This window comes from Neopelma chrysocephalum, unplaced genomic scaffold (assembly GCF_003984885.1).
Source record: "Neopelma chrysocephalum unplaced genomic scaffold, ASM398488v2 Primary Assembly neopelma1_73b, whole genome shotgun sequence".
Lineage (NCBI taxonomy): Eukaryota > Metazoa > Chordata > Aves > Passeriformes > Pipridae > Neopelma > Neopelma chrysocephalum.
In genome coordinates this window covers 850,134-867,347 of record NW_020897734.1, presented here as the reverse complement: position 1 = coordinate 867,347, position 17,214 = coordinate 850,134, and the positions used below count along the sequence as shown (strand labels likewise).

Sequence of the window (17,214 nt, the reverse complement as noted above, 5' to 3'; positions counted from 1 at the left end):
TCATACCTACTGTGCAGAAAGACACTGATTTCTGTCATGTAGATCATTTAAACAAAATCACACCAGGTGACTTCTGTGATTTGCATCAAGTCTTCATGTTCTTCCTTTGGATCATAGGAGTCATCACAGGACATGAAAATGCTGTCTTGGTTTGTCTGTGCCTGCCAACTCAGTAGCAGGTCAGTCTAGGCAGAGGTGCAGAGAGATCACAGTCTTTATGGCATTGTAACAAATACCTTGCTAAATCTGAAGTATTTCTGTCATTTGGTTTTGATTTAGCCTGTCAGTATGTATCTAGTGTGGCCTACAATCAAGGAAAAGAAGTTTTGATAAATAAGGTTATCGTTGGCTAATATATTTTTTTAATTGGTTAACACTGGCTAGATGAAGGCTGAGGCAGAGAGGTGTTAATCTAAAGCCCCGGGTTATGTGGCTAAGGAGAGGTGAAAATGTCTACTTTAAAAGCAATTACATCTTTAATCCTTACTGCTACAGAAAGACAAAAATTTGACCTGAACGTAATGGATGGGTACAGATGCCTGAAAATACAGCCTCAGGAAATACAACCAGTCTTATTTCTTTTAAATACAAAACCTCCTGGTCCCCCGTTGCATAAAGAAATGCCAGGTAAAGAGCAGGGGGGGGAAAAAAAAGGTACAAATAGAGGCTTCTCAATGATCATGTGTAAGGCATCAAATTGCCTTAAAAGGGGTTCAGTACAAGGCAATGAGATCTGATTCACTGCTCCTGCTGAAGACAAAGAATAACTCTGTTTAGTTCTGCTTTTACAAAATGAGGTTAGTTATCTATTGCTATCAAAGGACAAGACACTTCTGTACTGCTTTCCCTGGAGAATGAGAGATTGGAGCTGATAAAAGAAGCAGTATGTAGAACCAGGCTCATTATAGCTTCCACAAAATTAAATTGATGGATTTTTTTTTGTGAAATAAGAGTTGCACTGAAAATTACTCATATATAGAACATAACATTTTTTTCTGGAAAACATCTAAGGTAAGATTCATTTTTATGAATCTAAGAAGACTCTGCTTTAGTACTTGGTGGATTCCTAGGGATTTTAGAATGTTGTGTTCTGGTGGACTGTCTCTCCTGAAAACAGCAATGGAAAATGTAACCCAACACTGAGTGACAGACTCCTGTTTATAAGCACCTTCCATCAGCAGAGAGGTGTAAAAGAACTCCTCCTTCCACATAGCTGATTTGTTAAACTCTGTATTGTATTCCTGCATGTCAGGAAGTTTTATTTTATTTATAAAGATCATTCTTCAATGAAGGGGGAAAACAAAACCAATGGAAGCAGCTACACCAGCAATAATAAACCCTGAATTCAGCACCTGCTGATCAGTCAAATGTCAAAAGAATCGATAGCTGAGCTGTTCATTAACATGTTTATTTTTCAGAGCAAGGGAGTTATTCCACTAACTGAAGAACTGCTTTGAATCCCTTGCATAAAGAAAAAAGGGTTTAATGCTGGCTTATGCTTTTCTTAGAATTAAACATGGGCTTGGTCCATTTTAAAATTACAATTCTCGTTTGCTAGTGTGTTTAATTCTCAGTTGCACCTGTAAGGTTGATGCAATGTATTTTGCTTATGCTTTCAAAAGTATGAAAGGATTTAAAATATTGACATTTTCTTCTGTAAAAATCAGTCTGTGGTGAAGAATAATGGAACATACAAAGCTTGTTTGGAAGCCTATAAAACACCAGAGGTGACAAAACAGGGAAGAGTTACTGCAAACCTTGATTCTTCTGAGTTTTTTTGGCTCTGTACAGGAGTGTTTTGGACAGCAGCCCAGGTTCATGGGGATGACATGCAGACAGTATCAATTGCTAGCATTTTGGTAGCTATGTAGATGAGCTGTCTCATTCTCCTTTCCCACTTCTTTATATAGTGGGAAATGCACAGCAGGGAATAAAATCTAGGCAAAACCTTCCGAGCTGAGGCTCAACCTCCATGTCACAGATCTGTACATTTGAAGAATTATGTGCCCCAGTAACTGCCATCCAGAAATTTTCTTCTAGGTCAAAAGAGAACTTGTAGCATGGCCACAGAATGTGGCATCTTTTGCATGGCTTTTCCTCAAAGGATGTATGGTGTAGGTTCAGGTTTTCATGCTCTGGTACAATACAGAACACACACAGTGTAAGGATGCTTACAATAGAAAATCCATTATTTAGATTTAAAGAACAATCATACTTCATGCACTTACATGCAATAAGAAAATGATCTGTTTCTTTCACGATCAGCCTTTTGGGAATGAGTGATTTTACCATATTATAATGCCTAGAAATTGTATTTATATAGAGCTGAAAGTTGTAGATACTGCTTAGCAATGTTTGTATGAAATATAAGTAATTTACCCTGACAGAGAGGCAAACCTTGACATTCTTATTAAGGGTGCATTGTTTTGTTGCTTTCAGCAGTATAATGTATGAACCAAGGCTCTGCACAGGAAATATGCCAGGATCTTAACTGAAATATTCCAGGATTGCTTTACTGTTTAATTTTACTGCCTAAATGTGTTTGGGAATAATCTGAGCCTGAACAGTTAAATCTAGCTTTTGATAATCACTTTCCATTTATTTCCTCTGAAATCTCTGAAGTCTCATACAGACTCCTTTTATCTTGGTCTCTGTGGTACACAGATACAGAAGAAAGCCCTTTCACTGATCCTTGCCCAAACAAACATTGAGACCCTGTGTGGGAGAATGGATGTTGGCCGGTTTTTAGGTGGACTGAGAGCCTTAAGCGTTTTTCTCCTGATCTTTCCCATTAGCTGCTATTTGTTTAGCTTACCCCTGGTAATCGCTTAAACCGTTTTTCTAGCTTGTGAACAAGAAGTGTGAGTCAACTTTGAAAGTCATCCAGCATGAGATATACCATGCTGGCAAGACTAACATGCAGCTGAAAACCAACAGCACAGAGTTCATGGGGTATACTGTACTGCAGCTTTGTGCCTCTTGACAAGCGTTGTGTGCACACAGTGGGTTCAGTTTGGTGTTGAGATGCCCAGGCCAAATGCCTGAGCATCCTTTGAAGCTGTTGGAACACACGCTACTGCCAGCAGTGCTTTCCAACAAGAGGAGTAACTACACATGTGCAACACATTTGTGTCTTGTTTCATGGGACCTCTGAGAATAAGGAAGTGTGTCAGCCCACTCATGAAGAAAAGGGTATTATGGTAGCCTCACTCACACTGGCTGTGAATCCGGTTGTGGCTGAGAAAGCGTCAGTATCTAACTTGACTTTATGTGAAATCAGGTCATTAACCTGAGTCAGAATGTTCAGTATACAGAGTATGAACAGGCAGGTCCTGCATAAATAATTTCTGGAAGTCTGAATTTCTGGAAGTTCTGTTCATGTGCACCCTCATAGTCCTAATGAAAGCAACCGAAACTCTCGGGATCATGAGCTGTGGCCCTGAATATCTTATGTAGTAAACAGCAGAACCAGCAGCATTTCCACTCCCCAAAGCCTTAGAGATGAGCCTGGGAATGATTGTATTCATAAGCTAAATCATGTAATTGCATGCATTTAAATATTTAGCTTTTCATAAATATGCATGTTTTATCAACTTTTGGTAGAGCCATAACATTTAATTTTTTTCATTGTTTGCACAAGTTATTTAAGTGGCAGAAGCTTTAGTTGTCATTTGATTTTATGTGGCCATCAGCAAGGCTTAAATGGTCAGTATCTCACTTCTCCAGATTTCTTGAAACAAAGCTGAAGTTCAAGACAGTTTCCAAGTGCAGGTAGAGAGGGGAAGGGCTGAAAAGATACATGAGAGGCATTGTTGGCCTTTTTGCTCTGAGGCAAAGGAAAGGACTTGACACAAAGCCAAGCCTTAGAGGTGATGGAAAGGCTTTGCTTGGAATCAGAGGCGACAAGGTGGAATTTGTTGATCCTGTCGAGGAGATGGGACTTTTTAGACTGGAAAGGAAGGCTGTAGAAAAGAATCCCTGCATGCAAAAGACTGTGGGTAAATCTTTATCAACCCTATTTATTTAACCCATCTCACCCAACAAATCTAGGAGTTCCTGAAAGTTACTTCACTTGAGTTTATTATTTTCTATCTGTATAGGCAGAACAGCTTTAAAAACTTTAAGTCTTTGCCTCGAATGCTCCAAGCAAGGCAGGCTGGCTTCACCTGGGGAGCTGGGCTGATTCTGTTCATGGAAGTAAACTGTCCCACTGACTTAAAGTCTGCATAAGGGGGCTGGTACTCTGAGTGTGACTGAAGATAGCAGCACTATTTAACACTGAATCAAGAGGAAGCAATTTTCAGGTGTGTAGCAAAACGAGATGTGTAACATTGAATTAGTGTGTGAACTTTAGTACTTGTTTCAATGGAGGAGCACATTCTGGTTATCACGAGTTTTCCAAAGGAAAGACATTCTGACACCCTATGCCTTAATGCAATTAAGGTGGCAGTTACTTAGCATGTTAGTATTCTTACAAGTTTGCAAATGTTATCACCCTTCACTTGATCTTGACTGTGTGTTTACTCTTCCTGTGCATCTTTCTTCACCTAGAAATTGTTGTTTCTTAACCCGAGTGACAGCTATTATTGGTGGTGCATGGAATTTATGCAACAGTGGCTGTTTCTTATTCACAGTGAGGGAACAGATAACCAACATACACTGAGAGATCACACACTTCTGTGAGCTTGATGTGATAGTGAGAAGATGGTTTTCAGCCCAGGCAAATGAACCATTCACTGAGTGAAGAACTTCTGTGGAATGAGCACAGGCTGTTGTGGCTTAATGGAATGACTGTAATAGTTGCAAGTGATAAAAGAACACCAAACACAAAAGAGATTTCTCCAGTGTTTGAGGAATCTATGAGTAAAATGGAGTATCTCAACAAGTTAGTAAATCAAAGCTTCTCCTTTCATAGAGCGACCTCAGATACTCCAAAACAGTTCTCAGCTGAGCAACTACATGTTCTTTTCTCACTACTAAAAGAGAGACTTCATATGCAGTTTGAATTTCTTTTGATACAGAACTATATCATGCTGGGTGAATGGTGTGTAAAAATTTAGTTTTGTTAAAGGCTTTGTGCTCCTGAAGTGATTTTCGTTTGATGGTCTCAAACAACAATGAATGGCTGTTGATATGCAAGGGGTTCCAGTCCCATTTTTGAGATGGAAGATTTGATGTACTGATCAGCAGGTTACCAACCTGGTCTTCATCTGCTTATGTATGTGGAAATACCTTTGTTGCATTGAAAGCACAGTGAGCTTTGACTTAAGATCTGCAGAATGTCATAGTGGAATTCAGTGGCCATGGTTACTAATGAAAAGCAGTTTTTCATACTCCTGCACAAGAATTCCCTTAAATTTTACCATGAATTTCCCTTTTCATGTAGAAAAATACTTGAGCCTTTGAAGAAACTCATAATGGATTACTTAGAAGCTTTGCGTTTAAGGGAGTTATTTAAAGGTGTTTACCGTGGAGTTTATATGAACAAATCCATTGGTTATAGATTCAGTAATTTCCTTCATCTATGACACTTGACCCTTTTAGATGTAGTTTCTTCTTTCAGGCTTCAGAGAATTTACCAAACTAGTTTGACCACGTGCCTTTTTCTTCCTAGAAAATATCAACTCTGTTAGTAAGTATAAAGATTACTCAAGTGCTTTGTAGAAGAAGAATAAATGTGAATGCATTTGTGACAAACCCACTCAGCTAGCAGGTAAAATGACCTTGTATTGTATTTAGGTTAAGGAGTTTTTAAAGGATTTTTCTTTTTAGAGATAGATTTTTCTCTGGTTTCTCATGAGACGTTTAATATCACACTGCCTTTTTTTTATTTTTGAATTCTCTTCTTGCAATTCAGAGTAGGACAGCACTGTGAGCCTGCATTTCAGGAGGTATATAAGATACAGTAGTACAGTGGGATGAAAAATAGCTCCATAAAGTGATTAAGTATTACTCTCTAAAGAAAAAAAAGTGAAAAGTTCCTGACATGAATTTTGTACTCAGTAACAAGTAATTATTCATTTCTTCAGCTTCAGATGCATAGCTTTTCTTGGCCACCTCTTTTGCTTTGATTCATGATGCAAAGAATCATTGGGAGGGAAAGGTGACCTGAGGTTTTATTCCTCCTTATCCTGAGCTCATCGTGTTCACAGACTGTTGCTTTGCACTTACACGTATTTCTGACTTACCTTGGTTGTCAGCAGCCCAAGGAAACAAATCAGCGGTCAATGCTTTGCACAGCTTAGCAGCATTTAGTCAGGGCCCCTCTTCAGCTTGTTAAACTGAACAGAGTTGTCATCTCCTAGAAAAGCACAGTATCCCCTTTAATGCTGAAGCATTTCTCCTCCAGTGTTTAGGCCCGGATTCCTCAGGCAGTGCTCCACGGCTCAGGGCTGCCCTGGAGTCTGGATTTGCCCGTGAAATGCGTCTGTGCTCCCTCCAGGTGTGTGGGATGGAGCCTGAGTACAGTGCTTTTGCCAGGGGAGTGGCTCAGTGAGCAGTGTGGGCTAGTGCATCCTATCTGAGACTGAAGAATTCCATAAGCCAGAGCTGTGACTGCTGGAAACACAGCCCAGTCCTGTTGTGTGCCCCAGCACAGGCATCTGTGCTGGAGCTGGGCGTGTTGGGAAGCCATGAGCACCACAGTGCCGTGCTGACATCAGTCTGGAAGGGTTAACAGATACCAAGCAGTGGTTGTTAAGGTTTCTTAGGAGCTTCTGAGGTGTCATTTGCTGAGGAGATATTTTTGTCAGTGCTGATAATAACAATAACATGCAGTGATTACCAGGGCTGTGCACATACCGGGCGTAAGAGGACTACCGTTATTTGCATAAAGTGGTAATATCTTCGTAGCATTTCCTATGCTGTTTATGAAGTTATGAGTTATTTCTCTACTTCCTATTCATATTCAAGAGAGAAGTAATTCATTTTTGATAACTCAGATTTTGATAATCTGCCCAACTGTACTTGAAAATGGGGTTATAAAGGAGCAAGACCACTCTACACTCGGCATTGAACCCTACTGCCCAAGGCCAAAGGCGCATCCAAATTGCTCTCTTCAGTTGTGGCATTTTTTTAATCAGCACCTGTGTGTTGTGAGAATTTAACTGAGCCTTCTTTTCCCTTTGCAAAGTAAAAACCACTTCCAGATATTCTAGTTTAGCCTAATGAAATGGCCAGTGATCAGTGAAAAGCCCTTTTGCTGCTTTCCTGTTGTTGTGACATGGTGTACAAAGCATTCTCAAATACAGTGACTCTGAGCTGTTCTTAAGCTGTCTAGATCTCATAGTCATAGTTAAGAGGACTTTTCCAGAGAAGAAAATGCACTACAATGGTCATTAAAGGTTTTCTCCGGGTACCTTAGAATGTTTTAGACACTCTGAAGCCATTAGATAAATATGGCAAATAATGCAGACACGTTCAGGTGTCTTTTTTAGCACGATGTTTCATGCTGGTCACTCTTAAGGACATAATATTGTCACTTTTGTAGCAAAGGCTGTATATGGCCATGTAAATTTACACTATGATCCCACTGGTGGTATAAAAATAATGATGTAGTCTCAGAATTAATGTGGGAAAGCATTTGTTAAAACTCTTGGGTGCCTTCAACTCAGTATGATTGGTGTAGTTAATACTGAATTATGTGTGGTTCTGATGGATGATTACATCAAATAAACTAAAATATTGGATAAAGTTGTGATATAAACAATATATTTGCTCTATTGATTGTAATTTTCAGTTACATTATGTCCTGTTGAGCCGTCTGAAATATCTGAAAGAATCCATAATTGTCGCTCATCTTTATGAAATGCCAAAGTCATATACTACACTGACCTCAGTCTATGTGCATTAATTCATCAAGAATTTAATTTGATGAGTTTAAGTCAGAACTGCAGTATAAAATCCTTTCAGTGCAATTTAATTATTTTGCCAGCATTATATACACATAGCAGCATCATAGACTGGATTCTGTCATGATCTGCACCTAAGACTAAAGATACTGTAAGTGTGTTTTTAGATCAAAGAATGCTATTTGCTGCAATCTTAGTTCTTACCGGCTTTTTTTTCCCCAGCTTAAACAAGGGGATATTATGGTTTTAGGAGCAAATATTAGTCTACAGGCTGTGTAGTTTAGCACATCTTTTATTAGCAAGATAAGGCTTTATTCTTTAAGGGGAACGGAAAAGAAAAGAGAAGAACAAAACCAGGGAAATGAAAAACAAAGAAGCCAGTCTCCTGACATTGTTTGGCTCAGCAAGATCAAACCTTGCAGCTCACTACAGTGGTGTCAGTAATAGATCTCTAGGCAGAATTGCCTATTGCTTAGTAGTACTACCATTATTGATCAGTTGGTTTTGTCCATGAACTGACAGTGATAACCACAAATTAGATCAAGTTTTTATTAAAGGAATAAAATCAAATTATGCCGGACTGTAGACAAATAATAATGAGTTATATGAACACATAATTATTACAATAACATTTTTTGCAGATATTTCTTAAAAATAACCCCCCAAACCCTCCTGTTTGTTTTTTTTTCTGATGTTTGTTATGCCGTTCTCTGCCTCCCTCACCTCACGTGGAATGGGCAGGACTTTCAATGGCATTAACAGATTTTTAATGGCATTGTAACGGTTGCCACAAAGAGGTGGAGAGGTGGGGGCAGGAGGGGAGAGCTGAGCTTCTCTTTGAAAGGGGGGTATATGAGGGTGAATACAAGGATGCATAAGTTATTGCAGCCTCAAGGCAACAGTAATTTATGCACTGACAGTTTGAGTTTCATGCTATGCTATTTTAAAAAAGCCTTACAATGAACTGCCTCAGTTACACAAGTGTCTGTGGTGCTTTTAGAGATATTCCACATCATGGAGACAGTTTGAACACAAACTTTTGGAACAGATTCATCACAGTGTGGTACTTGTCCTGTTTCAGTAAGAAAAAAACAGTAATAAAAAGGCATAGTTACTTTCCACATTTTAACGTTAATTTGGGTGCCCTAAAGCATTTTCAGGGTTGTCTCATTGCTTATTTGTCTGGTTTTAGATATGTTGGTGCAAGTGAAAATTGCATGCATCTGTATTGTATTATTGTAGTTGTTATTGTAGTCATCCTCTCTGGAACCATTTAACTACACTTCTCAAAGAAAACAGCAAAATGGATGTGAATGGCATACATTTAATAATGACCAGTTTGGTTTGCATGTTTTCCTTGTGCTACAATTCAGACAGGAGTCTAAGTGCACATGGCATTCATAACATACAAGACCAAACAATGCTTTTCACGTGAACCATGTAATAATATCTCTGCAGTAAAGCACCATTTCCTGATAGGGAAGTATTCAGCTTAATTATATAGCATTAATTTCCATTATTTTAACAATTACCATGAAACTACACATCTGGAGGCATAAATAAAAACAATGATTTCAAAAGTTTGACCTGTATAGAACTACACTGAGTTTTCATTAATAATATACATGAAGTCAAGCACACTAAGTGTAAGCAGCTTTAGACCATTACAATTTAAATTTAATTTATGTAGTCTCTGGATTGACCTTCTTCAAAAACTGGCCGCAGTAGGCAATGTAAACACATCACCATGTGGCTCAGAGTGAACTTTAGATGCCATCTGAATCCTCATAACACTTTATTGGGTCTCTTATGAAAATTACGGATAAAAAGATAACGGGAGATATGTTGTTATTTGTTCTTAAGTTTTAAGTGCTATTCATTTTGCATAGATATTGTCTTGGTTTATGGGATATTCATGTGCCTTTTTCTGCAGATAGTGTTTTTGTGACTGCAGTGACCTCCCTCTGACTATAAAGCTGGATTTTGTCAAAATGTTTTTAACATTAAAACCTTTACTGCAGGGAATTCAGACTGCTACTGGATGTAACCAAGTCAGTTCAGTTGTGTAAAAATCAGCATATGCCTCAGAGCATAGCAAACGCCATTCATTGCATTTCTTTGAAGTGAAGCAATGCAGATTTGCACAGGTGAAGGTTTGACCTAATATGTTTAAAAATAATTTATTGACAGGTCCATTTCAAACAACAGAATTGTAACACAGAGATAAAAACTTGTACAAAATCATTATTGTGAAAGAAGATGAAAAAAATCTGCCAATTTTTGATATTCAAATGTGTTCTTTCTTCTAAATCCCAGACAGGTAATCTTTAGGGCTTCACATGAATAATGGATGCTATTTAAAATGTTTGCTTAAGAACAATGCCTTCATTGTATCAATAATGAGAAGTTTTGCTGTGGACCACTTTGTAATATTTTGATTGTCTTGTTTTATACCACTCTTGAGGTCAAATAGTAGAACTTTTCTTAATTACTGTATTTAACCTGCAGTCATTACTGAAGGTGGGGAGTGAATACATTTTTGCTCTGTTTCTGCAACATCTGTCACAATGGGGATTCTTGGGAACTACTTTAAACAAATAATTGCTGATTATTACACTAGAATGAAGGGAAATGGGGAGGCTTCAGTGGACATTTTACTAGAAAATCGAGAATTAGCTTCAGTTTTATTGCTTGAGGTGTATTTATATGAGTTACAGTATGAAGAATAGCGGCCTCAATTGTCACACAGAGACCACAGCCTAGAAGCAATAAAAGCAGAAATTGCTGTATCACAAGGGAAACTAGTTTTCTGTAAACTAATAAAAATGATGTTCTAATGATTTCTCTGTGATCCTTTAGGGATTTTCAGGGACATATTTGTTAAAGAAAAGCTGAAAGCTGTTGTATTTCCCTGGTTTTAGTCTTTTTTAATGACTCTCCTTTTCCGAATATTCCTTAGTGCAGTGTCTTCTTCTGAAGTTACTATTCACAGTCTTTTCTCATTTCCTTTACAGGGCTTTTTTTCTTTATCTTGTGATAGCATAGCACTAGGTTCTTCAACATAAGTGACAAATGTATATTTTCTTTCCTGACTGACAGAATTAAAGCCTAGAAAGAATAACTTAAAGTCAAGTGGAACCTGAGAAGGAGTGGGAAATGTTGAGTGAAACAGAAATTACAACATTCATTTTGGACGAAGTTGAGAAATGTTAGTTTATCTGTAAAAAATCTGGTCTATGTTATTTCAAGACTAACTTGTAGTCTAATCTTTGTTCAGTTTTGAAAAGAAAAGTCATTTACTTTGATTTTGAAAAATATTTTCCTTCATTTTTTTCAGTCTGAGTTATAAATTCAGCTTGGCCTCAATTAATGTATAGTTGTGGTCCTCTCCTAACTGTCTGTTCTTCCAGTGAATGCAATGTTAATTGAAAAAAAAAACACCAACTCTGTTACTGAATTAAAAGAGCTGTGATTGCTTACAGGACACTTCTGTAAACAGTAAGTGAAGTTATACACCCACATATGACTCATGCAGGGCATCAAAAACATTTCTACTTTATTTGAGACCCCACTGACCAGAGTTTACGGAAGAAAACCAGCCAACAATAAACATGCTGCTTTTTTGCCAGAAAGAAATATATCAGGACATTAGTTTAGTAATCTCCACATATCAGTTTTGGTTAAAATTGCTCAGGTGCAGAGCAAACTTTTCCATGTTTGTTTTATTTTCTATTCATTGTGGTCTTGTCCCCATGACATTTTTGAACTGCTGTGTAATGCTGATAACGCATTATCTCTGTAGGCTTCTTAAACATTGTTCACTTAAGCAACAAGTTAGCAAAGTAGGTAATAACATATTATTTTATTGATGTAAATGAGAGATGCTTTCCCTTTGCCCCAAGTGTTAGTTTGTATTTTTGTTGAGAATGATTATCAGAAACGTGCCAGAACCGTGTCTGTTTGTAAGGAGCTACTCAAGAGCTAATGCTGCTGAGAGAAGTTTCTGCCCAGACACAAGAACCATCAGACAATAAGCAGTCAGGTTTCCTTGCTGTCATGTTTCTTGCCTGGTACTTTCCAGACAGGCAGCCTAATCTCTGTTATTTTTGTCTTGCCTCATACAGAAGATGAATAGTACTTGTGGCACCACAGGAGTCAAGTGAAGCTGTGGTACACAGTTGCATCTCTGGTGGTAAGAGTATTTTTGCAGATGGAATAGATGAACCTAAATGAAATCTAATGTTAAGACTATCTTATCTCTCAGCCCTGGTGGCATCTATCGTTCTCACTCTGGCCCTTTCAAATACCATGATAAAAATCCTGTTAAAACTGAGAGCTTTTCCTTCATCCTATTCAGTTTTCAAAGCAAAAATCCTAAGCAACAGGGTAGAGACTCCAAAATCCATTAAACTACATAACAAAAAATTACCCTGCCAGGAAAGCAAGCTTTTATTGTATTCCTTGTGGAGAATGGAGAAGTTGATATCTCTACCATCAGCTGTGGCCCTGATCCTAAAGGACCACTGCATACTATTGTATTCTAGCAGCCAGCTCTGCCAGTGTAATAAAAGCAGACCCCTTCCATACCTCTGGTCTTTTTAGATAAGTCAAACTGCAAAGTATCCCAGCTTTTTTCTTCTGCAGTTAATAGAAATATGTGTTGTAAAAGGCAGGCCTCTGTACATTGTTTTCTAATGGTGCCTGGAAGAGACTTTATGCATGAACTGGGCTTGTTTCACTAATTGGATTGTTGCATTCAGCTGCTCTGAGTCGCTTTGACAATACCCAGTGGAGCCTCTGCATTTTGTGAGCAAGGGTACGATCATGGGGCAGCAGTTTCACTGCAACTGCAGCTGTGTTAAAACCATCACATTTGCTGACCATTCAATAAAGGTCATTCTGTTTGTGACAGAACAAGCCAGCCAGAAAAGAATTACGTGGCTTCAGGCCAAAAAAAAAAAAAAAGGATAAGGGCACCATAGAAATATTTTATCTTTAAAGATGTCTCCCTTTTTCTTTCCTTTTTTTTTTCCCCACTTGGGATTCTTTCCAAATAAATGAAGTGTATTATTCATGTGACTTTTGGGAGAAAGAATATTTGAAAAAGCCTTTTAGCAGTATATCACTGAGATCAATATGTGTATGTCAGATACAGGTGTTGCAGTTTTATTAACTATGTAGTGCAGAGGGATGCAGTCTGATCCAGCCAGGTAGGGAAAAGCACTGGAGTGCTAAAGGTGGATCCAGTGTGTGTTTGAAGATCACGCTCAATGTTGTTGCTCTGAGGAACTGTGTGAAGGATACAGGAACTGAAGCTTCAGGAGGGAGTGAAACTTTTCTCACATTGTCAATGATTAATGTTTATTTAAGAGGAAAATCAAGCAAGAAAATACAAATGATAGCAAGGAGGTGCTTTCCTGTGCCACACCAGATGTTCAGCTCCACTCAGAATTCCTAGAGAAGTCAATGGGAGGTATGTCTAGTGTATTAGACTTTTCTATACTGCTTGAATCTCATGTCATTTCCCATGAATTGATCTCTCTGACTTCCTGGAATATTATAATTTGGTTTCAAATTTACCCTTTCTCCCAGCTCTGGACAAGATAAAATCAGCTCTTTTAAAAGAGCTAAGTTACTCCTGATATTCTATGGGAGCTGCATATTCATTTCTTGTCAACAGGCATGAGTTTCCACTTTGGTAAGTGCTACTGGTAAGAATTAGATTCCTGGTGGTTGAAGACATCCATCAGAAGGAAGCTAAGAAAGATAAGTTGAAGTATGTGAAGTTTGCAGATAGAGCTGAAGAGACGTGGTCTTCAATTTTTTATGTATAACAAAGTAAAATATTGTTTTGCTTTATCTTTAATAATTTGCTGCCGTTGGCCAGGAGAAGTTAATTTTTAGCTTCAAGAGACAAGCCATGTAATTGTGTTCAACCAGAAGTAATAAGCCACCTGCACAGTGCAAAACCTGTGGTGCCTGCAGTAAAAATCACAAAATCATCTTGCAGATGTGTGTTTAACCTTAGTGTGAGCAGTTTGATGTAGCTCTGAATGCTGTTCCCTCCACAGTGAATGGCAAAACTCCCTGGAACTCAGTGTGTTGGAAAAGCATTTAGTGATTAAGATTAGGTGAATTACTTTGTGATTACTTTGTTTCAAAGGAAGCATTTGCAGGGCTAGACTGTAAACAAGGTGATTTACAGATATTGATATGCTTTGTGGCCGTGGCCTGATATCAGAGTTGAGGAATTATGTAAAGAATATTGCAAATCGTTGGTTTTTAAATTCTGAATGGTATGAGGTCCTTCCTGTCACTCAGATTTAAATGCTGAGATCTGAACTTTGTCTTTTTGTAAACTCTTTTTGGAATAGCACACACTAATCTCATTGGGAATATGGGTGGAATAATTGCAAGTGATCTCTGAATTCCCACAAAAAGTCCGCATGGCTTTAGCTGAAGCAGATTTAGGCTAATGCTGATTGTCAGTGTTTTAAAACTCTTGGCAGGGAATGGGAAAGAGCTGATCTAGAATATATACAGTTAATTTAGTTCTCTTCCTGCTTCACTCCCAAGGTGTTATGGTTCCAGGATGGAAGAGGGAGAATAAAATATTACTATATGTGGAAAATGAGGTGGGAGTGTTATGTGGAAGGCTGAGGAATTGGAAAGTTGTTTCTCTTCTGCTGTTCGAGATAGATAATGGAATAAATCCCCTCCTCTCCAGAGTCCTGAGAACAGAGGACATTTGGGTGTGTGCTTTGGATAGACTGAATGTCTAAAGTGGTTTATCCTGGAGTACCTGAACCACTAATGTAACATAATCAGTGGAGGTGTAGATGTGCTTCCCTGCATGGCAGTAGGACCATGGTCTCAGCCCTGTGTCTTTCAGCATGCTTTTATTTTTAATCCTCCCTCAGTTCCAAATCATCCAAAGTGACAGAGGTGAATCACAATGGGGGAAGTAAATTGAGCAGAAGCCATGAAGTGTAGCAGAGGAGGACAACAGTGCTGTTTCTGAAAAATAGGAATGGAGACAGCAAGACTTCCATTACAGGAGAAACAAAAGGGCTATCCAGTAAATGAGGACAGAGATGCACAGTGCAGACCTTGTAAAACAGGGACAAAACTTTTGCTGCATTGAAAAGAATAAAAAGGAAGGGAATCAGTGAAGTGATGGCACATGCTCCAAACACTGAGCAAAAATATCTGGCATTGAAAGCTGAGACCTTTGTGGGAGCTGTTAAATACAGCAGTACAGCTGGAATGTGATTCTAGAGCTCTTGATACACTATGGTATATAGCACAGTTATAAGAATCCAGTGTTTAAAGAATATGCTGTATAAGTGTTTGCTTTTTTGCAGAAACAACAACAGTAGAACTTTTTGCTGTAAAAAGAAAAATGTTGGCTTGATATTTCACTGCAGGGAGAGAGTTAGTTTAGTTTTGAGTACAGCCAGAGGGGACCAGCTCCCTGGAGTGAGCACAGGCATTACATTTTGAGCCTAGAACATCTGTACATTAATAATTAGTAACGTTAGATGGAAATTTTTTATTGAAGTCAACTCCGGTTGCTTGCAGGCGTGACCGACCTGGTTTTCCCTTGTATTTCATACCTGCATGGAGATAATTACAGTGGCAGAAAGTGTTAAAATTTTACTTAGTTTACTTGGGGGGAAAATATAAGAGTCGACACGAAGCGTCACCCTACTGCAGGAGGGCAGTGATGGAACAAGAGCCTTCTGTTGGAAAGTGTTGATTTGCACAGAACACTTACAACCTTTCCGCTCTTCAAACCAGAGACCTCCCTTGTTCTGTGAAATCTGTCTTTGCCTGAATGACTACAGTAATGTTAAACTGGGAGATCAGAACTATCAGTGCTTGGGCTTCTAGCTGTGTGTGCCATTCACCGTGTATTTTCTACTTCAGATTAGATAATACTAAAGTTTTTGCATATTTTACCATTGTAGTTTGCTAACCATGCAATCAGATTTGTGGGACTTTGGAGTCATGGAAGAGTAGTCATGCATCAGTATAATATCAAAGCAAATGGAATAAAAGAGTTCTTTTGTGTCACTGAATATTGGATTGAATATTCAAATAACATATAAGCATTGTAAATAATAATAAACACTTGGCAGCATAATTGCGTGCAAAGCCCAAAATAATTGGAGTACTGAGCCTGACTGGTCCCAAGGATGTGTTTGTTGTAGTTTCCTAATTTTACGAAACAACTCTGAGAAAACATTAAGAACAGTTCAGTTTAAAACTATGAAAACAGGGAGTATGCAGTTTACATGCAACCCCTTCCTTGTCATAGGTACTCTACCACACTGCAACCATGGAGGGGAATTTTCTATCTCCCTTCTCTTCTTCAAGCTAATAATGAATAGTCTGTCTTGGATATATGTACATCCCATTTAGTTGGACAGTCCTTATCTGTGCACCTGTTGAACATGTTGCAGTGAAATAACTAATTAACGGCGTATTCTGTAGAGAATTCTGTGCCACTTTTTAAGCAGGCCACAGAGTACATATTCTGAGATGCAGATATCCTATTTTTGTAAGTGATTTCCAAAGGGACACAGGACAGGTATTTAGGGTTTCAACACACACGGAGTCACATTGTGAAAAGCACGTCAATGGCATCTATGTCTGGCTGCCACTGAAAGCAGTGGAGTGCAGGTACCTCACCCACTGAGATTCTTCAGCATCTGCATCTTAATTGCCTCTGAAAACCTGGTTCCACCATCCTACCCAAGCCATTTTTGAAGATGAAAGACAGATACCTGTGAAAATTTTACCTGTGCTGTACTGTGAAGTGAACCCATTCCTGAGAGGATCATAGGCAAAAGTATTAGTTGTTTCAAATGCTCTGGTTATTACCATTTCCAGAGCAATTAACAGAATCTTTACCATTTTCCACATGCACATGGAAAGACCAAGATATTTTTTTCTATTTTTATTGATAATATAAGACTAAGAAACAGTTTTACATGTTCAGTGATTTTGCTGTATAGTCATGGATAGATATGGGTCTGTAGTTCAGCAGCAATTAACAAAGATCTAGTGGCCACTAGTTCTTGAAAGATACCATTGATACCATTCCATGTTCGTGGTGATCCAGCAGTGTACACTTTCATTATGCTGACTTTTGGACAAATTTTGAGGGCATATGCCTGTCTGTTGGCAGGTTCTTTATATGCAGGGCCAGGTATTAGCAAAAAAAAAGGTAGAAATAGCTGAGTGACTAAAAAGAAACACATATGCAGGCTGTGAATATGGATCCATAAATTATCATTTATATTATCATAAAAACTCATTTAAATTTCAGAATATTTTTAAGCTTGGTACTCACCCTTTG

The 17,214-nt window shown here is 38.3% G+C and overlaps 1 protein-coding gene across 7 annotated transcripts in view; it reads left to right on the top strand.

The window, feature by feature from the left end:
* The window catches only part of GRIA3 (glutamate ionotropic receptor AMPA type subunit 3), a 144,990-nt gene that overhangs the window by 39,639 nt on the left and 88,137 nt on the right, over nt 1–17,214 (top strand). The gene's annotated exons all lie outside the window — the stretch shown is intronic.